This window comes from Mugil cephalus, chromosome 4, assembly GCF_022458985.1.
Source record: "Mugil cephalus isolate CIBA_MC_2020 chromosome 4, CIBA_Mcephalus_1.1, whole genome shotgun sequence".
NCBI classification, from domain to species: Eukaryota; Metazoa; Chordata; class Actinopteri; order Mugiliformes; family Mugilidae; genus Mugil; species Mugil cephalus.
In genome coordinates this window covers 14,493,324-14,512,713 of record NC_061773.1, presented here as the reverse complement: position 1 = coordinate 14,512,713, position 19,390 = coordinate 14,493,324, and the positions used below count along the sequence as shown (strand labels likewise).

The 19,390-nt window shown below is 41.9% G+C and overlaps 1 protein-coding gene across 6 annotated transcripts in view; it reads left to right on the top strand.

The window, feature by feature from the left end:
- The window catches only part of LOC125006504 (plasma membrane calcium-transporting ATPase 1-like), an 86,191-nt gene that overhangs the window by 3,606 nt on the left and 63,195 nt on the right, over positions 1-19,390 (top strand). The window contains exon 1 of one of the 6 annotated variants that reach the window (XM_047582580.1): positions 7,771-7,838. The exons of the other annotated variants lie outside the window; for them this stretch is intronic. The gene's annotated coding sequence lies outside the window, so the exon portion shown is untranslated. Of the gene's footprint in view, positions 1-7,770; positions 7,839-19,390 lie in introns of those variants that run through there. 6 annotated transcript variants of the gene reach the window in all.

The window sequence follows — 19,390 nt, the reverse complement described above, 5'->3', positions numbered from 1 at the left end:
ATGTCGCATTTATGGATAAATAACATGAGCATAGCTTCAATGTGTTGTGAATTTAATATCAGGGGTGGTGTCACTACTGACCTCCTGAGTCGATTAGATTCCAATTCACAAGGTCCTGATTCAGTTAAATTCATTAGTTTTGAGATTTTTAAGCTTGGCTTTGCGAGGTTATGAATTGTCAGTTTTCACTGATTTCCAATATTTGTGGTATTTCCTTAGTACCATACCTCTAGTTTCCCACCTTTCATGTGGCTTTGTTTTTGTCCATCTCTTCTCTGTTTTCATACTTGTTAAATTCAAAATGCTGCCACACTTTATCTTTCCAGTCTGATGGTTCTCTCAGAGTTGTTGCTTCCATCGTATTTTGGGTCTCCCTAAAACTTGGGCATATCTCGTCTCGCAAGACTAATCATGCAAAACCAGTCACCATCCAGTGCAGCGAGACTTCTAAGGAAAGGATGCAGGAAATGTCATATGTCAAATACTTTTTTTTATTTTCCCATCGATATCGGGTTTTTAAATGAAGATTTGTCTTTTATTTTAACCCAGAATTTATTTTATTTATTATTATTTTTTTAATGTTTGTTTTTTACAGTTATCGTGGTAAATGTGGAGCTTACAATACCAGTCAGACATGAGGATTCACTGAAGTCAAATCCAGTCTATGGAGCAAATTTGACTTATTTTCTGAGTATTTGAAATCAAAATTTTATTTTATTTATTTATTTATTTTTATTTAAAGGGGCTTTCAGGATCTCCTTGACACATTTCTTGGTTAAACACACCCAAAGACAGTCTTGAACATTACAGGTAGAGCCACTTCTGTAATGGATGGCTACTTCTACAGATATTAGACAGATGGAGGCAGCTGTGGTCCAAAGCAGAGTATCTGCATTCTGTTATGTGCAGTTGAAATTATCATTAACAAATAATGTCTGGAAAGCAAAAACTATAAAACTTGTAATTGAAGCTTTCACGCTGATTGATACTGTTCAAGCGTCTTTGACTTGACCTCCTCCGAGTGGAGGACGGGCGCTCTCGTTTACCCGCAGACAGGAGGGTGGTCTGTTTGTGTCTGAAGCTGCTGCCGAGGACCCGAAGGCCGAAAGAAGCGATGGAAGCTGACTCTGTTGTGTCTGTGCTCTTAACACCCTTCAGTATCAAGTAGAAGATAACATTATTCCATTGGTATTTATTCATAGAAAACTCTGATTCTGTGCAGTGAAGTGCCAAGTATGACTCATAAACAGGTTATATGGACTACTTCCTAAACTGTTTAATTACTTGAACCTGCGAATCTTTCGTTTTTTCACGTTTAACAGCAGGAGCTTTATGTTTGTGCGACTCTAAGTGGAGATAGTAAGATAAAGTTGGTTTGGTATCAACAGCTAAATGATGGTTATAGATTCAGGATAAAGTTAGATATTGAATATCTGGACTTGCGATCTGGCAGAATTCATTTGAAGAGGAGCTCTGACTCATGTTTCATGAAGTCTGTGGTGGTCGAGAAAGATTTGTATTAAAATCTACGTTGGCTGTTCTTTGATGATAACCCACTCTGAGCCACAGAGCGTTAATGATGTTTGATCCATTCTCTTTACTCGTATCAGCTTTTTGCTAAACCTGCCTTCGGTAATTCATCATAAAGCCTTGTTGTTCCTACACGTCCCGGCACCGATACATGGTCAGAAAAGAGGACTTGGTGTTTAGTTCTGTGTTTGTGTGGTTGTTGTACCCCCTAAACCCATCATGGATGTTGTTGTTTCACATACCACCCATCACCGACTGTTTAAGATGTGAATTGTGGGTGACTGATGACTGTCTCTCTGGTTGTTAAATATTGCTTACAAAATGGCAACTCCATGAAAATCCCCTTTGCTCTGTGATTCCAAACACACTGTTTTGATTTATCGCTGCGCAACACTGATTATTTTTTTCTTTTTCCTCTGCGGTTGTGGTCAATAACACAAAATGAGGGCTTTAGATGTATATCAAGACATTAGTGCAGGTTTTCATGCATATGTGGTTTTTACTGGAAGTGAGTTTCAAGTGTTGACATCTCCGCCCTATCTTCATACGCTGACAGCGAGGCTGCAAACAAAGTGTGTTACTGTGATCTCAGTGATTCAGGCCTTCGGACCCCCAGATGGAGTCTAGACCATCTGGGACCTGATTTACTGATCGACGTGGTCTGAGTCACCCCCGGGGGCAGAACAGCTTCTGCTCCCACTGCTCTGAACTCTGAACTGCTTGGACTTCAGTCTTCTGCCACTTTATCGCTGTTTATCTCTTGAAGGGTGACATTCAAGCTGTTTGACTATTGCTGGAAATATTAGAACACGTTATTACCGAAACCCATGTGAGACAGAAGCAGTCTAAAATGAATTAATCGCTTATGGCTGATTTCAATACTAAGGTAATGGAAGAATATTCTATATATTTAGGATGTACGTAGGTGTTGACAGTGTGGTTAAACTCCGCACTAAGCTCTCTCCTCAGAGGACACGCGTCCATACAGTGCTTTTGTCTGGTAGGGTTTGGGGAAGCGCTTCGTTCCATCACCTATTCAAATTAGCGCTGCCACGCTGCATGTGGGTTTCGTTGCCATGACAACAATATTGTGACAACATAACCATGCTCGCCAACAACATTCAGTATTCGGGCGATCTGCCCCCACAAATAAACGTTCCTGTCTCGCTTTCTGTCTGACATATCATACAGCAGATCAAGCGTTCGGAGATTTTCTTACCGGGTGAATAAAAGTCAGCGGACATTTTGAATTTCTCCAACAACCTGCGTGCAAATTAATTATCTTCTGTGGTTCTTTTAACCTCACATGCGTCATCTTAATGTCTCGCCAACTTCAGCCATTGTCTTGAAAAGCTTATTTTGGCACACAGCGATCTCAAAATGCCACAGCGGCATGTTCAAAGTGTCTGGAAGAGACCCGGTAAATGTGAACGTAACGAGGTGGAAAAGAAGAGAGATTGCTGCTGTGGAGGATGAAAGAAAAGCAAGTCACAATGATAATGTTAATCAACCAGCAGCAGCGAGCGTCGGGACAAAAAAACTGAAAAAAAAGGAAGAAAATGTTCTGAAAGTGGGTTAACAATCCAGATATCAGTATTTACTATAATTTGTTGGTTCGTTTTCTATATAAATTAATATTTCACAAGTTTTTGAAAATTGGACTCATTCATTCATTCATTCATTCATTCATAAATATCCTCAATTTAAAATTTGTCTGGTGACACAACCAAAAGCAACCTCCAAGATGATAGTGGACGGTTCTTCGGAGGTTTCAAAGTTCACTGAAATGTATGTGCAGACGTGATCCCTGCCCGTGAACCAGATCCAGCAGTGCACACTTGGTCTCTTATGTAAGTTCACATCCATTATTAATGGATGCAATGCAGCTGTGTGAGACGCTCGACCCTTTATTTAAGATATGGATCCTCTCTGCTCAGGAGACCCTCAGTGGATATAATGGAGCTGTTGGCCTTTATCATTATTTTATATCCCTGCTGGCAGAAAGAGGTCACCCCACTGTAATGGAGAACTGGCCACATGTAACCAATTTATTTATTTTAATGTGACCTTTGTTTTCCATAGTGTCAAAGCCAATTAGACGTCGACAATGAGCTTCACATTAACGAGACCATAACAGAAAGTAAACCACAAATCCTAATTAAACATTTTAAAATCATCATAAAACCACAAAAAAAAAAAATGAAATTAGTGTGATTTATCTACAATGCACAAAAATTTCCATTTCCAGTTTCCAGACAGCCTCATACGTAGTTTTGCATCTGCTGGCCTTCGTACGAGACCTTTCTATTCTGGATTTCCTATTTTTAAATATTTACTGAGCTGCGCCCACTTGTTGGAAGTTAATGTTCAATTAATTTCAAGGTAGGTCTTCTTTAAACACACAAAAGAACTGTTGAGGTTCACTGACTGTAGCTTGCAAACCAAAAAAAAAAAAAAAAAAAGTAATTTTTGAGGTAGAAATTTTCAGTGTCAATTTCAAATAAAATTCATCATGTAGATATCATGTGACCTGGTGGGGTATGACCGATGTCGTGGCTACTCACTGAGGCAATAATGTGGTCTTTGTCTCACTCCATTTGCTACACATACAAATGGTTCACGCTGTCAAATGTGTGTTTAAGTGCAGGTAACCGTAGCAACAGTAGAGATGCTTCAGGCTTTCTTAGCAGCTGAATGACCAGTAAATCTAGTCCCATTTGTGGAGACCTTGGAATACAGTGACAACAAACACACTTAAAAGCATAGATGAGTGTTCACCTCTGGTGACCTTTGTTCCTTTAGTCTGTGAACATGACAGGAAACACAATAACGGACTCCCAGGCATCCACACAGAGACGATTTTGCTCTCCCGTGGTGGCGTTGTCTGCCTCCTCACTGGATGATACTTACATGGGGACAACTATTTACAGTGGGATGACTCTGCACCTGCTTTTTGGAAATATCCACACAGATGACGTGGAGGCGTCAGCAGTATTGGTGATTGTAACTGGACCATCTGAGAGTGTCCTCCCGAACACTTGCATAATGCCTGTGTGTGTGTGAGTGTGTGTGTTTGTGCTGATTGGCAGGTGTTTAGTGGGAGTTGGTGTGTTTGTGATAGACAGCATTCAACTGCAGCATTTTCCTCAGCACCGTTTAAAAAATGAGCTGAACATAAGAGTCTGTCTTTGTACCTTGCAGCCTTTGTCAGTTGTTAATAAAGTGTTTGTGTGATTAGGGTTGCTAGGCAGTAGCATTTTTTATCAGATCTGCCTGACTAATTATGTCCAGCTTTCATTTCCAATTAACTAAAGTTACAAATAAGTAAGTAAAAGATTGAATTCAGCTGTGTAATAACCTTTGTTTGAATGTTCCAGTTTTCATTAATGGCTTAATACATATTGACAGCCTGTAGCTTGGACCAGATAATTAGATGAGAAGCAGAAGATGTGAAACATTGATTGAATATCTGATTCAGTCCTGACTGACGCTCGTAAAAACTGGTAAAAAAAAAATTAGTATCATACACTTAAATTAAACCAAGAGGTCCTCCTGATATTTATGTGACATGGATACAGATAGGAACTTGGTGTTAACTGTACAACATCCAACTTCAGCAGTTAAGTGACATTATTATCTGTTTCTGCATTAACCTGTGGCTTTGATGTTCAGCATTTTAACCAGAGATGGTGACAATCACACCAGCTAAAAATAAGACACTGCTACCTGCTGGGTCTGTTGCCCTATGCTGACAAAGAGGTTCAGTAAGAAATTAGCACGAGAGATCAGATATGTGGGAACCGCATCCAAAATGAAAGATGAAATAAACACAAACTGGATCTTCTATTTACTGCTCCGATGATCACTCTTGACTTTTTTATTTCTTTTCTCTTCACTATTCTGACAGTTTTCTCCAATTTTTTCACACGTCGAACAAATAAATTAATAATGAACGATTCCCGTAAGACACAGAACAATGTTTCACACAGACATTCCTCCGAATCCCGTCCTCATCTTTAATCCCACCCCTTCTCGATGTTTCCGACCGAACGGGTGGCGATTAGCACACAACGGCAGACTTGTTTGAAACACAATACAGTCTGAGACGTGGACAGTGATTCAGTGATCTGGAACCAGGCTGCTGTTTGCCATATGTACGACGCTGTTTGCCTGCACGTAGTTATTTGACATCGGTGCACACGGGCACGTCGAAGCAGCTGTTTTACATACTGCGTTCAAACGAAGTGGAAACACAATTATCTGTCACAAACGGGTCAGTTTTGTTGGTGTGAACAAGAATGTCAAGACCAGACGGAGAAGCTCTTAATTTGAAGGGGAATCGATGATTAGCCTTTAATTAGTCCGCTGTCTGGTTCTTATAGATGTTTCCCAGCTCTGAGCAGGAAGTCAACTGAAGGCACCAACATATATATATATATATAATACAGTAAAGAGGACGACAGTGCATGTTTGAATTCTAATTATAGTCTGAGCACGATGCTTTTCTTCATTTCTGTTTCAGATCATTTCTTCTGCTCAGTGCTCCAAGTTTAACTTTTCTCACCTCATGAAGATGAAGGTGTTACTTTGACATGCCGTTTGTGTGTGTGTGTGTGTGTGTGTGTGTGTGTGTGTGTGTGTGTGTGTGTGTGTGTGTGTGTGTGTGTGTTAATCCCGATGAAGCCATCGCTGCAGAGGTGTTAAACCTTGTTGAGAATGTGATGAGCTGCAGTGAGATGTGTATGTGCGCGTGCGAGCCTGTGATTCTGTGCACGAATAGACACAGATGAGTGTGTGCACGATAATGTTACAAGAGTGTGCGTTTGCTTTTCACCACATCACAAAATACCTCCGACCTCCACCAATTGTGAAAGACACACAGCTCGAAGTCGAGGCGTCTTACCACAGATGTTGCACAAAAAAAAAATTGCCGCAGATTGTCGCACATTTACAGTATGTACAGTATGCACCGATCAGGCATAACATTATGACTGCCTGCCTGATATTGTGTAGGTCCCTCCGAGACAACTCATCTGAGAATGGACATGAGTCTGTCTGGCAACAGGATGTACTTCCAGTGCATCCTACAGATACTTGGTTATTTTAGGATCTAGGGAATTTAGAGGCCAGGTCAACACCTTGTGCTGTTTTTCATGTTTTTTTTTAGTTGTTCCTAAACTATTTTGTGTGTGTGTCTGTGTCAGGCTGCATCCTGCTGGGAGTGTGTGTCATTACTGTGGGGTGGGGGTGTCTGGTCTGGTCTAGGTGGGAGCTACATGTCCAAGTAACATCCACATGAATACCAAGTTCAAAAGTTTCCCAGTAGAACATTGATTTGTCACAAGATGTTTGATGTGATGTTCTTCTCCTGTCCTGTGGTTTTAATGTTGTGGCTGATTGTACATAAACAAACTGTATGTATCATGTCATATGTGCTGCATATAAACGCACATTTCTCTCCTTTTTGGTTTATTTGGTTATTGTATGTTCTGCTGTAGTCCTTTTTTTTGTACACCAATATTGATGTTAATGTAATCGATTCAGAATCGATTAGAGGTAATCTTATTCTTCCTCTGTGGATTTGCACGGGTGATGTCAGGTGATGTACGTCCACAGATACTGTGAGGATCAATAATTATCACCTTGCTGATCTCCACAAATTGATCTGCCTGTGACTGATATTGTGATGAGCCCCTTTAATTGTCTGTGCTAAAAGAACTCCGTTAGATTGAGCGTTAAAAGACGATGTCGTTTAATCCTTTATTCTTTTTGTCCGTGTCCAATTTAACTACGTCTTCGGTCACGATGGCAACGATCGGCCCACGAGTCGATCATCAAAGCTATTCAACTATTTAACTATTAAGCAATGTGAATTTTCCATGGTCTGAAATACGAGAATTTGATTTGTTGTTTTCTTTTTCTCATCGCAAATTCTCATCTTTGGTTTGACAGAAGCTATTGAACTGTGTCATGTTATATGAACCACCCCCCCACAGTAATGAAACTCCTTCATTACAGCAGCCTGACGCAGACACACACACACAAATGGTTTAGGAACAACACAAAAAACACGAAAAACAGCACAAGGCGTTGACCTGGTTCCAAATTCACTAGATCCCAAACTGGTCAAGTATCTGTGGGATGATCCACAGAGGCCCCTCCCCTCAACCCATAGGACCTCAAGCCCCTCCCCCCCATTAACAACTTCCTGTTGACAAACACCACAGGACACCCTCAGAAGGCCCATGTCCATTCTCTGATGAGTCGCAACTGCTTTGGAGACACAGGGGAGACCTACACAGTATTAGGTTGGTCATAATGTTATGACTGATCGGTGTAAACTGATATGTGAGAAATGGCATCGACGAGTTATTGTCAAGTCATGTGTGATTGTTGTGTATCTTAAAGTAGAGGAAATGCTCTTTCTGACTGAATTAATGTAGAAAGTGTTGGTTATTGATGAATTCTTGTACATGTTCATTGAGTTTGAGCTCAAACTTCTTCATCATAGACAGAAGTGTTTGGCTGCAACGGCTTGAAACAGATAAAGCTATCGTCTGCTCAGACTGTGTGATAAGAGAGGGCGGCTCCTTGGTTTGCATAGCAGCTGTTTACATCGGGGGTAATGGAGGCCGGTAGCCTCGGAGTTCCTTTATATTATTTATTCTATATTAAGCAGACTGGAGGACTGAGCAGCTGTGTAATTTAGACCGCTGTTTGTGAATAGCCTGAAGTCTGCTATGCGCCACTGTGCATGTGTGCGTCTGTATTAAGTGCGTCCAGCTTCCTTGGAATCCCTCTGCAGCGTGTTACCAGCTGATAAAGATGAGAGAGTAAAGACGTTGGATGCTGTAGGAGAGAGTGGATGTGTTTCACAGAGCGGAGAGGTTTTAACCAACAGCCTGTCAGGACCCAAACACACAACAAAGCTGCAAGTGAACTGACTCAATTCATCTCTGTTTCATTTACATCACCTCCCACGTCCTAATCCAGAATATTGTTGCCTGGTTTATTTAGTGTAACCCGCATTTACCAAAATAAACCCGTATCGGTTGCAAAACGGGTTTATTTTGGCAAATGACGCAAAGGTCAAAAGACACAAACGACTTTAAACCATAGAGGAAGAATGTGTGTGTCTCTCCACTCGGAGAGAGACAGAGGAGGAAGCGAGCAGATGGAGGGCGGACGGAGAGCCAACAGGAAGTGAAGGCTCAATGGTTTCCTCATGTCGTGTTGGCAACAGTCAGGATTTCACTTCCCTGTACTTTCATAGCCAACAGGTGCTGTTTGAAGCGTGTTTCATGTCTTCCTCCTTTTATTTAAGTGGCTTCTTCACCTCAGAGGAAGTTTTATAAGTTCAAGACATGTAAATTAAATCAAAGAGTCTGATTTGTGAGATTTTTATTTTTGGACTCTGGCCATCAGATGTGGAGAAAAGATAATTTTAGATCTAATTCTCTTTTGTTGAACTGGCCGAACCTTTGTCTTTTCCTACCACCCATGTCTTGGTGAAAGTGTAATGGAAAAAACAGGTTTGCTCTGACATGAATTCAATGAAAGTTTGTACATTTTTAAAGACCATTTGATCTAACACTTCCTGACTAAGCGCTATGTTTTGTTACAGCAGCCTTCAGTCAGTCTATGGACGGTGATATAATGGACATGTGTGCGTACTGCACTTATTAAAACACATTTCTTTTCTGCTAATATCTATACATGTTCTTTATGTTATTTTACAATATCAGGACATTTGTACTGTACATGCTGGTCACAGATAAAACAAACCGCATGCTATAGGCATTAATGGTTTGTCGGTTTTACTTGTCCTGCTTATTCTGTGTGATGATTTGCAGGTTTTCCTCTGTGAACTTTGGATATTACAGCCTCACCTTAAATAAACAGTTCCCTGAAAGGGATACATTATGATTTTCTTCTAGGTGATATATCAAGCTTATTAAGCTTCAGGGGGAACTATCAGTTGGGCTTCATTGCACTACAACGGCCATGCGTTTAATGAGCGCACTGAGCCTCACTGCTATCAAATTGAGTTGTGATATTGCCGCGAATGCATGTGTTGTTTTTGTAATGCAGTGATTTTAAAGGAAAGCGGACGTGCATTTAATGTGTATTTAGAGATTTCACAGCCTCCTATTAACCGTGTAGCAACATAAAAACACAAATGAGTTTCACTGTTGTTTAGACAGTTCGGGCCGGCCGGAGTTTTCCTCCGTGTTTTTTGACGTGCGGCCAGAGCCGTGTCACGGGACGACGCCGCGTCAAGATCTCGGTGGCTGCGCGGCTCCGTGGGGAAACCCTGCTGACAGCCAGCCCTGGTTCCTGTTCAGACTGCAGACGTTGCAGAGAGTCCCCGCTGTGGTTTGTTTTCTGTCCTCCTGTCAGTGTGTTGTCGAGCTGACCGGGAGCTCTGCCAGCGGGGATCTCTCCTGCAGACACGACCGCCTCTGCCTAGCAGGTCTGAATCCCACTCACGCCTCGGCCTCGGCCCCCGGCCCCGGTCCTGGTCCCGGTGTTTGCTGTGGGAGTGGGGTCAGTGGAATGCGGTGTTTGTGTAGGAGAGTTGGGCGTAGCTCCGTTTAGCCGTAGCGACCGAGCACAATCAGCGCACAGCGATTCACCACTGAGGGCACTCACGGAAACACACACTCCGCTCAGAGACGCTCTAGACTGGAACAAGATGAAATGTGTTAAAACATAGAAAACATCAGAGGTGAACAAGGACCCGCTCACTGCTCCGCTCGACGTTTCTACAGAGGCTGAATTTAATCTCAGGGACGCCTCTTCTGTCTCTAGGACACTGACTGTTGTCACAGCTCAGAGGCGTTGGACGTCTGAGGACCAGAGTCAGATCTGGAGCTCTGTTGGTCTTCTGACCTGCGTGTTTAGTGTTTTCCACAGTTTGACTCTCATGTCGTCAGTGAGCCTTTGGCCTCAGCTGTGTGGGATCATGTGCTCAATGAAACTGAAGTGGCTTTTCATTTCAAAGTTCACCAAGAAAAAAAAAAAAAAAAAAAGAGCTGTGTGTGCGTCTGCGTGTGTCTGCGCTGCACATTTCACACACATGTTTTCATGTGACTTAGAAAGTGTCATGTTGTTTTGTTCTGCTTTTAATGGGGAGCTTCAACAGGCACAAATTATACTGTGTTTCTAGACTAAAACATATTGAGAATGTTTAACTGAGTTGGTAGAAGAGGTTGTCACACGTTTGATTTAAGGCTCCTCGGGTCCAGATGTTAAAGTGTCTTCAAGCGGGACGTTGAGCCACACGTCTCCTTGTCTGTGTTGGCAGTGAAAGAAATAGTCGTGGTGATATCTTTCTCAAGCCAAAAACGGCTCACAGAGTAATTTAAAGGAATTAAACTGGCATTGGCGCTCAAATGACTTTCAGTCAGAATCAATATTAAACCCAGGGAGCTTAATGATTCCCATGCCTTTGTTTTACATGACAGTAGAGTCTCTTTGTGTTCTGTTGGTTGAGCACTGAAAGGAATTTGAATATATGACAATACCGAGTCAATCTGTGACTCAGTTCTCTCTCCAACTAAATGATTAATGAAACTGATTGGCTAAAAAAACAATGGACAAACGGACGCGTAATAAAAATGTTAAATATTTAACTTGTTTTGTCAAAATGATCAATGTACCGTTTCATTGTTGCTTTTTTTTATATATATATATATATATATATATATATAAGGAGGTGTAATATTATGGTTTTTAATTAATGTACTATGGTTTAACTACATTTAATCTAAATACATTTCAAATACACCTGAAGAGGTCAAGACTACAGTGTTGTTCAACTGTGGTGTTTTGGCTTGATGCTCTCATCAGGGTCACCCATTGTGCAACTGCTTTAGAAAAGACATGATTCTTCCGCACACAAGGCACAAGGCCTGCGTATCCTCAAGGACGACGCTGATGTAGTGAAAGCTGTCCCAGGAATACGATTGCGTCTACTAAAATGTAACTAGCATGATGCTAAATGGTGTAAGGACTCAGTATCTGAGCTGTTGCATTCATGTCAGTTTTAATCAAAGAGCGTGGTGCATGGAAGAGTGACAAGGTAACAAATACATTTTTATTTTTTACTTTTTTAGTTTTTATGCTGCTTCCCGTGGTCGGACACCTACAGGACCGCAGGTTGAGAAGTCGTACTTGTTGCAGATCCTCTGAACACTGACACAAACGACTGACCTCGCATTCCTCGTTATGAATACGGCCCTGTCGCACACTCAGCTGCTCCCTGATTGGACTGATAAACACTCCTCCCACCCCTTAGCATGAATGGCAGCTTGTGTGTGTTTTTTTTTTCTTCTTGTTCACACACACTCTGTCAGCATGAACAGTTATTTTTCACAAAACCCAGGAATGTTGAGTGTCACATTGTCCAACTGGTTTTCTGCCCAACAAACAGCAGACTGTGAGGATTTTTTTCCACTCTGCTCTCAGTCACAAGATGCTCCACCAGTCATCTGAGCCTGAGTAATGCGCTGCCTCGCCGCTCAGGGCTGAAAGAGGCTGAGGGCTGTTGGGGCTACTTCACAACACAATGGGGAACAAAATGTGCCAACAAACGTTGTGCACAGCCTCGCTGATTAGAGCTCCACACATACAATCCTTGTCTACTGTGTGAACTCTATGGCCCATCTCTACCTGTTGTGTTGTATTTCATATCATTAAGTTAATGCAGTGGAGCGAAGCTGCTTCATCAGCAGCTCTTCTCCAGGTCTGGACGAACAGCAAGGAGATAAAACTAGGAGCTATTTCAGAGTACAGTGTTCTGTTTAACAATCAGTCAGTCAGTCAGACAGAAGGACTCTCCGTCTTCTTCCAGCTTCTTCTGAGACAAACCTGGATGCACTGCACTGTGCAGATAAGTGATGGTCATTGTAACGACGTGCGTGGTCTGACCTGACCTTCACAGCTGATGGAAGGATTGATTTTCTGTTGATGTCCCCACATGTATCACTTTGATTGGAAACATTTTGCTGAATCCATGTATGTAAAATAACCGTCTTTGTCATTTGTTGGACACGCACAGCAGAGACCTTTCCCTTTCCTCTGAATTGTCCTTTTGCTTAGCAGCTGTTAGCATCGCAATTTTGTCCGGTCCAGAAGAAAACAACTTGTCTGTCACATGAACATCATTAGTAAACAATTCTCTGTGGTGAGGCTGAAAGCGTTCAGGAGGACTGCAGGGCTGAAATGTTGCTGGACGAATATGATTTACCAGTCAGCACCATGAAGAGTACACAGGAAGAAAACCTCATTGTTTTTATTGACCGATCCATTGATTTTATTTCCCAGCCCACAGCCGTTCTGTAAGGCCACAGTGAGACCAAAAAGCTCTCACTGAAACTAAAAGCCTTGATGCATCATTGCAGTTGATACAACATACAGACAGTAGGAGATTTAAGCGGCTGCTTGTGGAGATCACACTTCATCCTCTAACAAACACTCAGATCTTGGTGGGGGTCTTGTGTGTCTTTGGCACCGCTCGTTTTCTTCAATTTATTTAACTCTGAGGACTTGACGCCTCAGACACACGCTGCTTTTTTCAGACATGAAGAACAATGCAATGTGTTGCTCTTCACATACAGGTTGTTGCCCATGAAGTTGGAATCATTGTGTTCTCTTTTTATTCCTATATTTATAAATCACATGGTTACAATCATTTAATGAGGAAAAAATATATATAAATTAAATATAAAAGTAAAAAAAATAAAAAATTATTCTAACTTCTTTGGCATTGGTGTTGCATCTAAACATTATGATAATTAAATGTTCAGTCATTTAGTGTTTTCTGCTGACTGAGCTTGTAAACGCTGCATGGTTCACTTTTTATGGCTTTGACTTCCCTCAAAAAAGTGTAAGTGGTTATTTTAAAGTTGATGACACGACTTGTCCCGGTTATAATATGATGCTTTTAGTTAAGAATGTCCCAATCAAGTTTTATTATCCAATATCAACGTTTTAATATCGAGTATCGGCCGATACTCTGAGTCCTGATGCGATCGTAAATACACAAAGTTTCCTCCCCTGAAGAGGTTCATAGTCTTTTCTTATCTTATTTTTATTTTATTTTATTTTTTACACTAGACAACCACCATTAGAACAGAAGAGGAAGAAGGTGTTTTGACGCTACAGGTTTTGTTTCATAGCAAGTGTAAAATCGCTGAGCCCAGTACCGTTCAGGACGTGGCTAGTTTTAGTGGTCGTCTGGTTTGTAGTCCACTCTGCACTTTGGCTTTGCTTTCAAGAACCATAGGGACACAATTAAAAGTCAAAGACTGAGAATAAGTGACAGACTGCAGTGAAAACATCACGTATCACCACCTGGACATGGCCGTAAGCACCGCATAGTTAAAATGCTCTAATATCGCATCAATAGCAGTGATATCGTGTCTAATAAATAGACTTCACAATCCATTTGAAGTAGCAACGAGGGACTGCACCAATCCTCTGGATGTAAACATGTTTATGGAGACAGTTTATTGAGAGGATTCGTTTCAGCGAGGATTGAGTTTGTGTGCAATGCAGCCTGAAACTAACTGATGTGGCAACGCGGCGGTCTGCCCCACGATGCACCCATACTGGGGGTTCATTTAAGTTTTGTTTTCCCAGCTCAGCAGGCAGTTAAGGTAAGGAAAGTATCTGTAGCATCGTTACAGCCGTGGCAACTGTCACTGCGATAGCATGTGCTTCGTGTCTCGTCGTAGTTTTAGATGGTGCATCCGACTAGACGTAGCTAAGCTCCATGTACGTACGTCGATGGACTCAACTGTTGTACGGCTGTTGTGCACAATAGAAATAGACGCGTGTTGCTGATATAAGCATTTGTGTCAATAAAGTTTAGTCAAGGAGAGACATTGTGTCTGTAGTAACACACCTTCTGTGTTCGATGTGAGCTGTAGTCGGTGGTGACAATGACAGAGAGCGGTGCAGCCTCTCAGATTCGAAGACCGCTCTGTTTCTGTGAGGATACACAATCTGCTGTGTAATAATATACAGACTGCATGAAAGGGGCTGACATCAAGAGCCATGTTGTGGAAGCTAAAACAAAGGAGGAAGGAAAGAAACTGATTGCTGCCCTGAAACATTTCCCTCACGATAAGCATCAGAAACACGCTGGCTTGTAGCTTCTGTTTGTCCAGAAGAGGAAGCGGCCGGCTGCTCCCAGAGCTCCCAGAGCAGCGGGTTTGGGGACGTCTGAATGTATTGAGGCTCCGTATTCAGACCGACACTGGGTCGCTCTTTAAAGAGTCGCACCATTGAGATAAGCCACTTCCTGCTGCTGTTTGTGAATAGCTTCAGTCCGACCTGCACAGCTAAGACCACTGCGACATATTCACACGTGAAGCAGCTCAGTGGGTCAGACAGGATTTCACATACATATTCATTCATTCACTCAGGTGCCGCATTCAAGTTGTTTCAATGTCTGACTCTGTGCTGACAATTTAGAAAGAAACAGAGATTAAACGGTCTGTCTGATAATATTGATTTCAGCCCTTTGTACCTACATTTATAGTTTAGAGTGCTGGGAGTGAACTAGAATCAGGGCCGACATGACCAGTCTGATAAGCAAATAAAGACACCTGATACCCTTCGTGTTGCAAACTGTATCGTGCTTTGGGGGCCACATGACATGTTGCAGACGTTCTGAGCTGCTGCACTGTGACGTTAATACTTGTGTCGTACACATGTCAAACCCTTACACGACTCTGATAATGACCTGGTACTGACACTGAACATGTCAAATACCAATCCTGGTGCCAGCAGGGTGGGGCATGACCTGAGGTTTGACTTGTAGAATGTGTCTTTGTGTGGCTCGTCATATTTTTAGCATCCTATTCATTTACCTCATGAGGAAAATGCTGCTGTGTCCCACTCGATGCACACGGCTTATCACTGAGCTGCAGACAGCTGAGTTATCTAATGTGTTGGGGACACTCTCCATGTCACATTGGCATGCCATAGCTTTCTGTCTCACACACACACACACACACACACACACACACACACTCTCTCTCTGCTGGATATCCACTTTGTGATGTTCGTTAAAGAGAAAATGTAAAGCACGTTCAGCCGCGTTTTTAGCCATTAGTCATGATTCATGTTTATCCAAGAATGCTCCTCATGCCCTGAAGTCATCTGGCTGTGCCCATTGTGTTTGATGGAACGTATTCAAGCATATTCAAGTCGAACAACTTAATTTCATTCAACAATCCCGGAAGGGCTCGTGTCGTGGAGGTCGTCCCAGAACTGGTCAAACGCGATCGCGCCGTTGTCACTCAGAGATGCAGCGGAATCTCCGTGAATGAAGGGAAGACGCTGTATCTCACTACAAGGTTGGCAAGCATGCTGAGGGACAAGGCAGGTGAGACAGGAAGATGTCCTGGCCAGGGATGTGAGGTCAGTCAATTCATTAAACTTGATTTTATGAGCCTCTAGTAGATATAAATACTGAGCTCAGAGTAGAAGTGTAACAGGACTAATATGCTCGACTGCTTAGGCTTCCAGATGGCAGAAGTTACAGCTCAATGCTCATTTGGTTATTTCATTTCCTGTTTTAGCACATGTTAGCACACTACATGAAAAAAGGAACGACGAAAAATTGATTATCAGAAAGATATTCAAAGTGTAAACCCCGGTGTCCTGTCTGTTCAATCAAGCACAAATCAATCGGTTTTAGGCTTTGTTGTTGGTATACAGTGGAGTGAAGGTCAGCCGGTTCTGACCCCAGCTGCAGGTACCGTCATCAGAGCCGGGCCGCCCCGCCCCCTCAGCCCTTTGGAGCTTGTTACCTGTCACAGCTAATTGGGAGGTTCATTCAGAGCACAGATGCTGACGCACTTCAAAGGAGTTCCCTTCAAAGAGCACTCAGGTCAGAGTGGGAATAGGAGGAGGGACATGAATAAATGCATGATTTCATATTAAATACTTTGACTCTGAGGCTTCCCTTTGCAGAGTGGTGAACCTGGAGTGGTTTCTTTTTGTTACATGTTAAAATGTCAAATCTGTCAAAATGTCAAATCTGCGTCGCGTGCATCACAAAGCGGGATGTCTCGATCAAGGGTTTTCCCCCTGGATCTAATACCGATCTTTGAATATTTAGCATCGGCAAGTCCGATTTTAAATAAGCAAATATGTCCTCTCCTTCACATTCATGAAGTCTTTTCGTATCTTACTCATATTTGCTAGATCATTTGGACGACTGCACGACTGGAGCAGCGTTCTCAAAGCTAATGTAGCGAACCATAAACTCTGTAACCCTCTCTCTAATATTTTTTTTGCCTTAATGGTGTCTCCAGGAACCTCTTTTAAGCGTACAGTGTTTATTGTTGCTTCAGTGCAACATTTCCTTGAATGTTCTTGGTGTATTCCGTAATCATAAAAGACAGGGTTTACCTAAGGCCAGATGTGGTTTAAAACATGTCTGGATGGGCCCTGATACCGACTGGGACATCCCTAAACATGACCAACACTGAACAACCTCCTGAAGATAGTAAATGTGATTGTTATACAGCTCGTTCCAAAAGTCTTTCTCATGGGTTTGGAACGTGGTCGGAGGTTCCAGCGAGTGGAGGCTTTGGGGAAGCCTGACAGTGACGTTGCGTTAGGTTCAGCTGTTGGACGGGTCTAAATGCAAGTCAGTCAGGTTGTTCCACATCAAACTGGGAAAACCATTTATTTATAGAAGTGGTGTTTTGCACGGGGCGTTGTCATGTTGAAACAGGAAGGGGCCGAGCAAAGTGTTAACACAAAGCTGGAAGAACACAATGGTGTCCAATGTATCATCTGACGCTACAATATGACAAGTGGAATTTGATTTAACACTCCTTCCGCCAAGTGGTGGTCGTCTAAGTCAACAAGGATCTGCAGTCCAACTATGATAGGGAGTTTTGACTGGATTGCTCAATGACGGGAATGGGTTATAAATCATTTGTTCCTGGAGGTGTAGAGCGCTGTCACAACAATTGGCCTCTACCCAATGTTTTTGCCAAAATACACCTGCTCCTTCAATGTCACTGTGCTACCTGTCCTGAAGTCATACTTGATAGCAAACAGTTATGTATAAGTCCCTGAATTTTAGTTGAGTCGTTAAACTTTTGATACACACACAAATATGTAAATAGCTACTTTTCCATGTGTTTCACACACAGGGACACACTATACTCAGCAATGGCAAACCCAGATCAGAGGTGCAATGAAGAGACTATCAGAGTTTTGATTAATCCCAACAAACATTTTTTCTGAACACACATTTTGTTACAGTAGGGAAAGCACAGGTGTAAATAATACAGCTAATCATGGCCGAATGGTTGTTGATGTTTGTGACAACTGTATTTGTACTTTGGTTTTCAACAGTTAATCATTATTGTTTCAGTGTTGTACCACTTTGACTTTGGTCTCATGTCCAGCACATTGACTGTAGAAAAATGGACGACATGTCTCCACTTCCTCCCGTTGGCCACGCTGAGGCCAGAGTCTGAGCACTACTGTCCAAGTGGAGTAGCACTGACTCACTCTCTCTCTTATTTATTATCTTTTTTTCTACTCAAACTCCTTACGGGACTGCTTCAGCGGGTTGTCACATCAGGTTTTTATATCATCAAATATAAGTAAAACACAAATTCTGACAAAAAAAAATAAATGCTTAAACATACATCAGCATTATATTAACTACCTAAAACAATATATTCAACATGTACTTTAGTGTTTTAATTTGGCCAAGTCCCATCCACTAACATGTAGGACTTATTAATGGCGCTAACCACAGAGGTTAACTCTTCATGCTTTGGCTTCACTTTTGAGGAACTCTGATGGCATACATTTTTTTTAAATTTTTTTAAATTTGACAGCACTTCATTGTTGATTTGACTGTTTTTTATCATCTGGAAAGTCAAAATAATAATAATAAAAAAAGCTTCATTGGAAACTGGAAAGGACGATGGTCAGATGTCCACCAGTGACACTACATGTTGCTCTACCTTTAAAGTTTCAGGTTTGTCGACAACACTCCGGCACATCTGAAGTGAAGTACAGCTGAGTTGTCTGGAGATATACATAAAAATACTCAGGCGGAGATTTAATACTTGTAGTGCGCTCATCATTTTACCAACTTTCACAGAAAAGAAACTCACCCTCATCTCTTTAAAAGGCGTAGATGGGTCACAGTGATTGGATCAAAGGTTCCCAGGAATTCTCAAGTTGTGAAGTTTGTCGCTGCAAACTTGGAAGCGTTTACAGTAAACAGAATTTTCTGTTTGTTGGGGTTAGATCAGAAAATGACGTGAGATCTGCTGACTCCGCTGCTTATCATTTCTATAATCACATTTTAGCCAGATTTTCACAGCTTTGAACGATAAGTGTTGTTCACGCTCCAGTGAGCAGCGATTTACTCCTCCCATGCTCATGATTTTGAGTTGTTATTTCTGTGACGCTGATTAGCGGCACCCTATACAGCTGTGGACATTTGAGTTGTTTTTCTCTCGTTCCATGCACAAAGCAATGATATGTTTAGTTGTGGACCATGACGGAGGAAAAATGTTTGGTTCAGAGGTCTAACAGTTGTTTCATTTTTTAAAACTAATTATATAAAATTGTATTCTAGCAAAAAGCTTATCACACAGCGCTTTTACTTCTTTCTTTAAGTCCCATCTAGTGGCCTTCATTCCCGTGTGAATTTTGCCAAGTTGTTCAGGTACAGACTGTTGGTCTTGCCATGACTTGTATATAACAACAGCAACAAATTGCCCATACGTTCAGGTCTAAATCATCTCCCTGATGTGGTCGGATGAGCTTGACCTTCTGATATGAGTTATTTATGAAAAATAAT